This window comes from Centropristis striata, chromosome 12, assembly GCF_030273125.1.
Source record: "Centropristis striata isolate RG_2023a ecotype Rhode Island chromosome 12, C.striata_1.0, whole genome shotgun sequence".
Taxonomy (NCBI): domain Eukaryota; kingdom Metazoa; phylum Chordata; class Actinopteri; order Perciformes; family Serranidae; genus Centropristis; species Centropristis striata.
In genome coordinates this window covers 28,798,276-28,809,531 of record NC_081528.1, presented here as the reverse complement: position 1 = coordinate 28,809,531, position 11,256 = coordinate 28,798,276, and the positions used below count along the sequence as shown (strand labels likewise).

Genomic DNA, 11,256 nt, shown 5'->3' with positions numbered 1-11,256 from the left:
CTTACCCCCCTTCTTTTACAAAAAGGTGCACATAATGGTTTCCTCCTACAGTGAATAAGAACAGAACAATAAGGAAATAAGTTTCATAATAAAATGAAAGAAATATCTTAATAATTATAACATGGCAAGAGTTGAATACAATATGGAATCTCAAATCTTTCTTGAGTGAAACATTGACCAGTGTGTCCAGAATTTGAAAGTCGTTCTTTCTTTTTCACGTGTTCATTAGCTTTAAGTTGTAATGTGGAAACAACATGTACGCTATAAAGCTGTGTATGTTATTGCTCATAGCATTTAAACAACACATTGATAGTTGCTTCGAGTGTTTGTGTGGCCACAACAACTAATCTTTTCAGTTATTATGGAAGCACATGAATGCAGCACAAATGCCCTATTTTGCAGTGTTTACCAAAGTGAAAAATAATTTGTGTATCTGCCCCATAATTTTATTTTCTGCTCCGAAATGTATTCATATTGGCCCCTTGCTACATTCTTCCACCAAGTTTCATGAAAATATGCCGGTATAGACGTTTTTCTGTAATCCTGCCGACTGCCGACCCTAACAGAAAAAATGACCTCTTTGATGGAGGAAATTATGTATTTAGACAAGGTCCACTTTTACAACATACAGAAGACAAGCATTTTAACTTAAACCACATGAAATGCATCTCAGTGCAAGTATTATTGATCCTAGTTTATTATTGATCCTAGTTTATGTGACTGCATCATCTGTGAAACTGTAGCATATGGTGCACCAAAATATTGCATGGCAAAAAACCCCCAATGTATTTATTACTTTATCACTCAGCCTTAGTCTTTTGAATTTTGTTGTTGAAACTCACGTCTCTGAATCTGTTCCAGGATCTGTCCGTATTGCTCTGAGCCATTTAAAGTTATTGGACACTGCCGTTTCTCCGCTCAGCAGGAAAGACAGGACAAGTAGCAGAAAGAGCATCTTCTTTTGGTTTTCTTCTCTGCATTTTTTCCACATCTGCTTAAGACTTTGGCACAGTCCTGTACATCACTCAGACTTAGACCAACTGCTATCTCAGAACTGCTGAAGTGAAGTTCTACAGTCCAGTTCCAGAATTGAATGCCACGCCTTTATGACATAATAACGTTCTGGAACTGTCGGTATAATCTGTTCTGTCATTAAGGACAGCTAAAGGTTAGGAGGACAAAGCTGCAGGCTCGTTAATAACGTTAGCTGTTAACATTAGCTAATTATGTCTGTTCTCATCTACTTTGGTTTGCAGATGTACTAGTGTGAGCCAAAATAATGCTGAAAACTTGTTTCATTAATTCTTCTCTGCCTCACATTCACTTACATGAGAAAGAGTCCTCTTGTCCTCTTCAGTTCCCAGGGGAAAGTGAAGTCCAATTTTCCTTCATCCTCTGGTAAGTGACTTTTCTGTAGTAAGCAAGCAGCTGCATTACATTGGGAGTAAATAACACAAAATGTAAGAAAAATGTTAACAATTGGTTTGCATAAACTAAAACACACTCTTCTCCACTATAAAACTGCATTTCTCAAGTACTATTATACTCCTCTGTAATACAAGAAAAACAAATAGCCTCAAATATCATGAAATGATATATTTATTTGAACTCTATCTATTAGATAAGATATATCTACTTCCCTCTCTCTCTTGTGACCAGTGTGTCATTGATTTTACAGTAAAACAGATGGAGCAGCACGTCCACATGGGGATAGTAACTCAGTTTCTATGGATATTATATTTATTTCCAGGTGTTACAGGGACCCCTGAAGAACATTCCACAGTGCATACAGCAGCATACTTGCTGGCTGCTTTTTATGATATGGGTGTGCCACCAAAGGGATTAAGAGGAGTACTTGGCAAAACAAAAACAAAAACAAAACTTTTTTAATTACAGTTAAGCACAACTAGCTATAGGTGTCTCAGCCATCTGTTTTTCATAACTTTTCACCTGTTTCTGATACAGAAAAAAACTGTACAACACTGCCCCATTACTATATAAGTGCACACAGTACATCTTGTCAAATGGGGTGCCTTGTTAAAACTTTTATCTAATCCTATGCTTTGGTGTTGACTGACTAACCCAAGTGAGTGAACAGAAAAAAAACTTGGAAGCATTGGTCTATTTATTATGACAGCTAGTTATATTGCAGACATACTATTTATAACATACAAAATGTGATCATTTGTTATATAATATGATGCATTTTATAGATTAAACAAAAACAAATAAACAACTTTCGTAAAAGTTTTAATGCAGGGCTTAAATAGTATGGTGTTACTACTACTACTGTACATAAAAGATTTATACTTCTTCCACTGCTGGTGTCAAATCTTACACGGTTGTGTAAGTAGTCATCATCTTAAATAAATGTGATGAAACTGTGTCTGTACTCCTGCTGACACCTCTCTAGATATCCTTCACTGCTGCAAGAGTAAGTGAGCTAGACTGAATTTTCAACTGCACCTACTTAATAGTCCAGTGCTCATCAGAGGCATAAAATGCAAAGTGAAGGTCCTCTGAAGGTATCTTTAAATATACCAGTTTAATCTTGCATTAAAATATCATCCAATCAGTCTTCCACTCACACTCGCTTTTCATACGTAGCTGCAGCTGCATGTTTCAGCCACCTACCACTTTCCCTGGGGCAAGAAGTCCCGCTCATACACTCATACACAACCCAGTGTGACAGATGAGGCATACCACATCAGGGTCACTTGCATGAAGAGTGTGCGTGCATCTGCTCATGTGTGTGTGAGGACCATTAGGTTCAACATGCCACCACAATTCATTGACATTTATAAAAACAGAAACTCTTCACATTATGCTGTTCTCATTAACACACTGCCTGTAACAGCAGCCTGAGGCTCCACTGCGATCACACCCTATTACTGAGAGCGGTCCCATTTAAAATAAACCAAATGAGAAATGGCCCACACAGTTCTGGTGGCTTCTCTGCTGGTGATGGCTGATACATTTAGTTACAGACTGTAGTTTATTATTACTCCCATGCATTAGTCAGCTATTTTAACCTGTGCTGCACTTTTACACACATTGTTCTTTTCATTATTGACTATATTCATCATCTTCATGATACAGAACACACTATTGTTTTTTCTAGTAACATTTTACCTTATAGGGAATTGGGATGTTGGCCATGTGACTTTAAAGGGGAGCTTATTATGCTTTACTTTATTTTCTGTCATTTATAAAATGTTACAATAGTGGATGTTCAAATGAAATGTTGCCAAAGTTTCAAATAACATGGTTTCGGCTCACATTATTGTTGGAACATGTTTGATTGATTTTTTCTTTTTTTTTTACAACAGAAAGGGCTTCTGCTGAACTGAATGAAAGCCATTCCACTGTTACATGTAGCTACATGCTAACATGAGGGAAACCTGTAATGTCAGGTGCAGATTTTGTTAATTTCTACACAATTTCGTATCAAACTCCTGCTTGAACATGTGTAGATTTAGGTTCTTACGTGTTTATTCGTGATTTTTAACCGAAGTTGTACTATGATGTGTTACTGCCCATACTCTGAATACGCAGAAACATGTTAATCAATCAATAAATAATTGACACATGTTCTGGCAGAAGTATGAACCTGAAAATTAGCAGAATACTGTAGGTAGTTCTGTTTTACAGAAGAATGGAACAGAACATGAAATCAGTGTACCTGCTGAGCAAGTTAGTTAATGTTACTGCGTACAAGACTGCAAAACTGGAAAGAACTGAATTAAAGGCTGCTTCTGCTTTTATGTGTTCTCTTTTTCAAAGCCAAGAGATAACAGCCTTTTCTGCTGTCTCCCTTTATGTGTGTGTCTCTCAAGAGGGATGCAGCTTTGCCCAGATTTAGAAAAGGTCAATGATTAGATTTCTTTGTGTCATTGAGAGTCTTGAGAGATAACAGCATTTGGCTTAACATGCTTATAGTAATGCAGCAAATACCAATATTTATTATTATTAAGATATATTATAATTTGCAGCATTAAAACCCTCCTTAATGGGCCAAGTTACTTAGAGATTCAGATGACAAAGTTGCTTAATGTCACTTGGTGCACGTCAAGTTTTTAGTGTTTAGAGGTGAATTAAGTATCTCCAGCTTTAAAGGTCTATAAAATAACTTTAAGTTTATTTTGTGAATCAAGATGTAGGTATGAGGCTTAAAGGGTTGAAGGAGATAGATGGTTTTAACCTGAGCATAATCAAACTCACAGCTGAACTGTGTTGTATATAATTGTGGGAGGAGGTTGCTGAACAAAAGATATTTTCTTTGTGCAAAGAAATTTTGAGGAATTTTAAAGAAACCTCAAGTCTGAAAAGGTCACTGAAGACGATTTTGATGTACCATTTTGTCAAACTACATGAGAGACAGTATGAGTCATACAGAGAGCAAGATAATCACTTTTAATAGTCACATTGTTCTGTAACTAATCATCACACACCCCATGTACACCACCACTTCTTGGTGTAGGCGTCGTGTCTCTCAGAGAGCTCACTTGTTACTCTGATGTTCCCCAGATTTTAATATTAAAGAGAGGCTCTGCAGGCTGTTTCCTGACAGAGAGGAGGCAATCAAGCAGCAGTCCAAATGGATCAAAGTACTAACTCTGAAAGACAGCCAGGCAAATGAGAGCCAATGTAACCAAACAACAACAACAACAGCAAATGCGAACCTTGCCAGACTGGACTGTGTAGAAAGAGGTTTGCTTTGTGGTCAGTATCCTTGCCATATTTGTATGCAAACAAACTAAAAGACAAATTATGAAAAGACAAATGACAATGATAAGAGGGAACAGAACCAAGGTTGGTAGGTTAGGGAAAAAAGTAAGATAAAATGAGTTGGAAAACCTCACCTCTCCATCACTCCCCTTTCCTCTCTGCTCCCCTTAGTTTAGTACCCTTCCTCCTCTTGTTCACTCCCTCTTTCCATCAATCTTAACTAAACCATCACTTGCATTTCCATCAATTTGACAACTCGCGTCAACTCCACAGTCTTAATATCATATTTACCCTTCCTCTCTTTTCTACAGTCAACAAAACAACTCTGTCTTTTTAGTTAATTTTTCAATCTTCACTCAACTTTTCTTCCCTTTACTGCCTCAGCCTCAGGCGGCTGGATGTAACACCACTTGTAAGAGTGCTTGCCATCCTTTAAGAAGTCATGGTGGATGGTGCTCAGCTCTGTTTGGTCCAGCAGGAGGTCAAAGTAAATCTCCAGCTTGTTAAACAACCAGAAAAGCAAGTCATTACATATGGGCAGGATGCTGGTGTTAAACGCTAGAGGGATGAGAAACAAAGGCAGGAATTATTCATTAAACCTGACAATGAGTTTGCACTTTTGCACTTTTGGTTCCCTCAACTCAAAGTCAGTGGGAATGTGGTTAATACAAGCGATTTTTAAGTTTTGTTCTGCCACATAAAAAGTCAGTGAAGCTTTTAGTGTCTTAATAAAAGTGGTTTCTTAGAAGTGGCTAAATGACACAAAGGTCGAGGATATTTAATGTCAATCACGCGAAACACGATACAAGGTGGCAACTTAGAGGTAGAGACGCTGAATCATGCAACTGTGCTGTAGTTTATTTATAGCCTGACATTACCTTTTTTCTTCTGGTGATTGCATTTACATTTGAAAAATCATTAAAGTGGTGTTCCTTGTGAAGATTACCTTGCTGAACATAAGCATTATTAACTTGTGCATGCAACAGAGGCTATTTTATGCAATAATAAAAAAACTAATAGGGAAATTTAAATGGCTTTTTGTCAAAAGGTGATGCTTCCGTGATGCTCCCTTTAAAAATACATCTTCCCTGAAGCACTCCATGGAGGTTTAATTAGAAAGATAAGCACATTTAAGAATAGACCATTTGCAGGATAGCAGAAATGACTGTGTGTGAGTGTGTTTAGGTGTGATGGAAAAGCGAAGTCATGTTGCATCATGCTGACATTAAAGAAAACAGATGAGGGTCACTGTTAACATCCCCACTAGCTCTCATGAGAACGAGGACGAGTAGCTGTTTACCAGAAAAGGGCTGTCACACAAACACACTCAGGTCGCCCGTCAGTCCCCACGCTGATGTCCTTCGTGTCACAGCAGACCACACACACTGGGCAGAGAGAAAAGGGGTAAATATCACTCACACTGTCACTGAAAATTGGTGATAAACAGCCGGAAACAGCGAGGAGAGAAGAAAATACAGGAGCGACACCATCTAGAAAGAGAAATAGAGGACAGGGCGAGGAGAGGGAGATATTGTCTCTTTGTTATGATGGATTGAAAAACATCAAAGTGTCCTCAGCTGGGGTACACCAGGTAAAAACAAAGAATCAGCCTGGAGTGGGAGGCATCCTGAGGATTATAGGCAGGTTTGCACACAGAAACAGAAAAGAGCTGGTGCAATATTGTGCAACAAGTTAATGCTACGACAATCAAAAAATCCAGTAGATGATCAGAATACCTAGAATTCTTCTCTCTTGTTCTCTATTGTTTTTATTCAGAGGGGCTCCATGTGACTTACAATGCCTTGTTTTGTGAAGGTTGTAATGAAGCTAGAAGCAAAAGCATTGTTCTCTTACTCATACTGAGACAACCAAAAGTCAATAATTCTTGGCGAACAGATAGATTATACTGTGTTGATATTCCACAAGGGTACCTTGTAGGAGGGGGCTGTACCAGTGTTCAAATATTAACCTGTTTTGTGCAAAAATGCTGTCTTTTTTTACATGCAATCTGTACTGAATTATTTCTTTCTATAGCTTTGGTTTTCAGCAAAATCAGAATATGTCACAGAAGTCTTTCTCACACACACTGGAGAGAATAAACTGTATTTTATGGTTATAGTTTGAGAATGACACGTCATTTCAGTCGTTGGGACTGAGGAGAAGACAAATAATAACATTATCTGGCCTGCTATCCAAGCTGACATTTCTGCTTTTCTTTAATCACAAGCCAGACTGTGTGTGTGTGTGTCTGAGTGTGTGTGTTACAAGCCTTTTGGCAAGCGTAGACTGATAACATTGTGTGTTCTTCATTTCCGCAGGTCTGGCGCACAGAAAGAAAAGATCAGGATCCCAACAGCTAAACATTATCTGCCTTCACCTCCTAAATATCATTCCTCCTCAGGCAGAAGTGGATCTGCAGCGTGTTGCCCTTTTCCAAACACAAACCTCTGGAAACTCATGCCTTTTCTTCATTTATCTGACTCTTCTCTTTCATCCCTCATCCGTCCAGCACTTATTCCCCACATAACCGATCCCTCTCTGTCATTTCAGTCACTCTCTGATTTTGTCATTCCACTGTTGTCTCTGGGGACTTATTCATTTTTTCTCCATACTGCTGGTCCATCTCTCTCTCCTCCTGTCATTCTTCTGCTAGTCAATATAGGCCACTTATCCCAACTCTACCTATCCCACTTTCTCTTAGATCATTACACTATGTCTCTTGAGCACCTTCTCTCTCTTCTTTTATTTCTTCTTCTGATGGCCGGGGGATGCTCTGAGTGCTTCCTCTCTCATTTTTCTCTTCACTCCCTCTATAGCTTTAAAGTGCTGAAATACATCTCTTGTCACTTTTGATACTCACTGTCTCCACAATCCAATTTCTCTTCTCTTGCCTCCCACTCATCTCTCTTTGGATTTTGCTGTGAGGCCTAAAGTGAGTGTAGAGAAAGTATCTCTCTTTCACTTATATGACCTAAACATTTGAGGAAGACTCCAGGCCTGGTTCAACCATTTGGCACACCAGAAAAAAAGCCAAGCGGTGAAGCCATGAATTCAGAATATAAATCGCATGAAAACAACCACATAGGTCGTCTGTACAAGCAGCCTATTACGACCCATGTTTGTTCACTGTTATGCAGCAACCTCTAGTAGCTATAGAAATGATGAAAGAAGCAAAGACGAAAGTCAAGTGACGTAGTATTAATAGTCACAAAGTCAGCATAGGGATGAGGTTGGGGTGGATAGATGGCTAAAACAAACACAGGACAAAACTACTTACATGCTGAGACTGCAAAATGCACAATTCATGGACCGATCGTCACCTTGGCTACAAGTCATGAGAGAGGCATAGAGCTGGCAGGCAGAGGAAACTTTTGTGCTTCATTAATCATATTGTATGTAGGTTTTTGGTGGGTAGGTGAGGAATTGCAGCATTAAAAAATGTTTTGGGTGCACTAATTTTACTTTTTCTTTTGGAGTAGCTTGGTTTCACAAACACGGCATTTATTGAGGGTACTGTGATGGAAGTGAAGTGTCGATGTGGAGGTGGATAGAAGTGGGTACCTATAGGGATGACAAGGGCATGGGTTTAAACGTGGACAGTTGGATGGTGAAAGTGGGGTACAGATTGGTTGGTAAAGAGAATTTACAATGCATGACCTGACTTATTATGAGAGGCGGGATGAGAAATTATGAGGAAAAGGACAGGGAAGTGAGGGAAGTCTATACCGAAGAAAATAAATGTTGGATTTATCTTGTAGAATTTGAAGGGAAAATGTCTAAAAAGTGCAACGTGTGCATTTAAAAGAAAATGGTTGAGGAAATTGGATTGTGTGTTTGTATAACTTTGTTCAAATTATGTTGGAATTATTACATACATAGTATATACTAAAGATACGCAACAAACTTATTTTAACTTATTTTCCAAACCATAATCTTTTCTAAACCTAACCAAATAGTTTTGTTGCCTCAATCTAAACAAACTGCAACTGCCTCACAGCATAAACCTTATGTTTAAAATGATGACCCGTGTTGATCTCCTGCCACCAATAGGGGGCGCTAATTTAGAAGATGCTCATATTAGAGGGTAAGAACCAGGCGGCAACCTCCGGATCTGAATAGTGAGGCGAACCAGGAAGTGCCTTAAGCCTGCATTCCACCAAAAATTCCAGCAGGGGGCGCTAAGTATGGCTGCAAAAACATTTCTGACCATTCATTTCAATGCAAAATGAGAAAACTTCTCACTTGATTTATTACCTCAGAATTTTTTTAGGACAACAGTATAGTCTCAATCGCTTGTAAAAAATCTTCTTCAAGACAATTTCATGTTAATAGTTCAAATAATGGCCCCATTTAGAAGAAAATAGAAGATAAAGAATCTTATGATTTGGGGCGTGGCTACCGTTGATTGACAGGTCACTGACAAGGCGAGCTGTCATCAGGGGAGAAGCAGAACAATGCGTATCCATGGCAACGTGTCAATAAAGTTATATATAACGTTATATAGATATGAAAAAGGACGTTTACCGATTTGGTATCATAACTTTGACCCTTTCACTGTATTTCACTTAATGACAGTTTATATGAACGTTTTACTCTGTAAAAATTTCTTGTTCAGCGTTTGGTTGGACTAACAGACACAGAAGTCACTTTTCATTTTTATGAGGTAAGTAACATTAATTTTGTTTTTGTTTTCTGCTAAGACCTGAGGGGTGTTCCATCAACATGGATTAAGGAAAAGCCTGGCTTAATAGGATAAGTCTCGCTAATTTAAGTGAGAGATGCGTTCCATCAAAGTGGTTTGTGTGACTACCTGCTCAGTAACCATGGTAACTTACACCACTGAACTAGCCTGATCCGGGGCAGGCTAACTGTCGAGCTTACTTTAGCTGTGTGTCAAATAATTCCCAACGGGCGGAAACAATATCCCAAAAGACAGTTCAGCCACGGTTCTTTTCGCATGCTATTTCAGTCAATCTATTGTTTAATTCATGCAACTTTTGGAGTGAACCCTGTATTTGAAAGCTAAACATGTATAATTTAAGAAAAGTGTGCAAAAGTTGTTTAGTAGTCCTTTATTAATTCATTTTGTTCTAGCTGTTAAGACAAAAAAAAACCCACACACATTAAGTGCAGTCGAAACCAGGACCTTCTGCTGTGTTAAAATGTATACTTACATCATTCTCTAGTTACTTTATCTCCAAATTAATTACTACATTTTTAGCTTTTTGTCTCCATATCGAGTTTTTGGTTTTCAGTTCCCATAAGAATATGACGCTTGCAGATCACACCGACATCCTGTAAAAGAAAACGTGTCAAAGAATCGCTGATTAAGTAGTTGCCAATCATTATGGTAATTTCTCAGTTTCATCACTCCCTGCTGCTGTAGTTGTTCCAGCTGTGTCCTGCAGCAAGGTGCATGGTTATACCCAATCTGAAGAATGAAGATACAGCCCAAACATTATTATGTTTTCACTTGTCCAAGCCCTTTTTTGGCTGTTCAGGTTCCTACTGTTGATATGTAACAGAATAATTAATATAGGGCAGGGTAACTTCGCCAAGTTAGGCCAATTTACAGGAAATTAATTTTAGTTGTGAGTTCTCCGAACTTAGCCTACACCTAACTGTGAACATATATGTTATTATCCAGCCTACTGATAATATAACCACTCTTATTGTATCTAGTGATCCAATTGCTAATTTATTAACAACTACAAATAACACAACAAGTAGGATTGAATTAGTCGTGCATTTTTTTGCCATGCTATCTACCTGACTCTGTCAATGGCAGTAGTATTGTCTGTTATTGTGACCGTCCCTTTATTTTCTTCATAAAGCTCCTTCAGCGCTGATTTTCACCACTTTTTGCGACATCGTATTGGCTGCTCCCGGCTTGTATAGCCTGGGCTGAGTTAGCGTTGACTAGACTCGGCTGAGCTGCGTTAGTGGAACGGCTTTAGCCTCAAGTGAAAGTTTGTGTTAATTCTAACCAGGCTTTTACAATGAAGCCGTGGTTTGTTTAGCCACGTTGATGGAACACGCCTCCAGTTAATGTAAGCATAAATTAGCAGCGGCTTCAAGGAAGGATCCTTGACTTTGGGATACAGCCATGGTCTGCTCCCCGTATCGGAAACAAGATGGCGACACAAGATGGCGATGAGTGTAACGTTGAACTCGCTGCTTCCAACGGGTAGTCCACAAACCAATGGGTGATGTCACGGCGACTACGTCCATTTTTTAAATGCAGTCTATGGTAAGAACAAATGACCTATATGGTCAAAAAGGTTGGAGGACTCATTAACAATAAAATATAATGAGCAATAATTAATGTTTTGAATCTAGTATCAGTGGCAAGTGGGTTATTATATTGTATTTTTGTGCCTATTAACCTATTATGATATGTAATTTTGCATATATAATTATTTTTTTCTGAATTTAAGCTCTACTTTCAAATCCGACACTGTATGAATGACTTCAGCAACAGAGCTGGAGCTGGAAATATTAATGCATTGTGAGTCACAAAAACAAAAA

General features: G+C 38.5%; 1 long non-coding RNA gene across 1 annotated transcript; it reads left to right on the top strand.

Moving 5' to 3' along the window:
* The first annotated feature begins 1,350 nt into the window (after window positions 1-1,350).
* Window positions 1,351-4,661, top strand: LOC131981297 (uncharacterized). Its single transcript, XR_009395295.1, has 3 exons — window positions 1,351-1,398; window positions 3,330-3,413; window positions 4,528-4,661. It is a non-coding gene; the product is annotated as an uncharacterized LOC131981297 (long non-coding RNA).
* The last annotated feature ends 6,595 nt before the right edge of the window (window positions 4,662-11,256 follow it).